The sequence below is a fragment of the Acyrthosiphon pisum genome, chromosome A2 (genome assembly GCF_005508785.2).
Source record: "Acyrthosiphon pisum isolate AL4f chromosome A2, pea_aphid_22Mar2018_4r6ur, whole genome shotgun sequence".
Lineage (NCBI taxonomy): Eukaryota > Metazoa > Arthropoda > Insecta > Hemiptera > Aphididae > Acyrthosiphon > Acyrthosiphon pisum.
Window position 1 is genome coordinate 25619081 of NC_042495.1, and position 797 is coordinate 25619877.

Below are 797 nucleotides of genomic sequence, written 5' to 3' on the forward strand. Positions count from 1 at the left end.
TTATTTTTGTTGTAATTAAAAAACGAGTGACTGTAGAAACTTGAAAATTTCACTGAATGTTATATTAGCATTTAATATATACAATAAAATTTTTAAAATAATTTGACTCTTTTTGAGCTGTTTACGGACATTGTAAGTTTTCAATTTTTTTTAGTTTTTTTTTTTCTAGAAATATCAATAAAGTTTTATCTGTTGGGCCAAAAAGTGTATAAATTTAATACAAAGCTCCTGATATATTGTTACAATATCAGTTGAAAAATATTAAAAATACATAGGCACAATTTTTTATTATAAGCATTTAAAGATCAAATTTTGACAAAATTTATTAAATTTCAATTTGAAAAATTATTTTGTAGTTAAAAATTTATAAAATGTTCAATTTTTGTATCTAAGAATTGAAAATTTAAAACAAGATTCCACGTAAGTAATTAATTCTGTTACCAAAAAATCTAAAAAATACATTTACGCAGTTTATTTTTATAGTCATTTTAAGTACAAATTTGGACGAAATTACATATTAAAAACCTAGGATAACTATTTTAGTTATTTTGTTGTGATTGTATAATATTATTCGTGGGTACTTGAAACTTCTAAAGTATACTATTATATATCTATGATACTACCACGGTTTTTTGTTGATGTACAACGCGTTATAAGTACCTAATAAATATTATGATATGATTAATTTGGAATTTATTATAGGTACCTAATATAATATTATGTCTTCTACCTAGACTAACATACCGTCTCCGCTCAGATTCGTTTTTCTTATACAATGATATTATATCATGAATTCA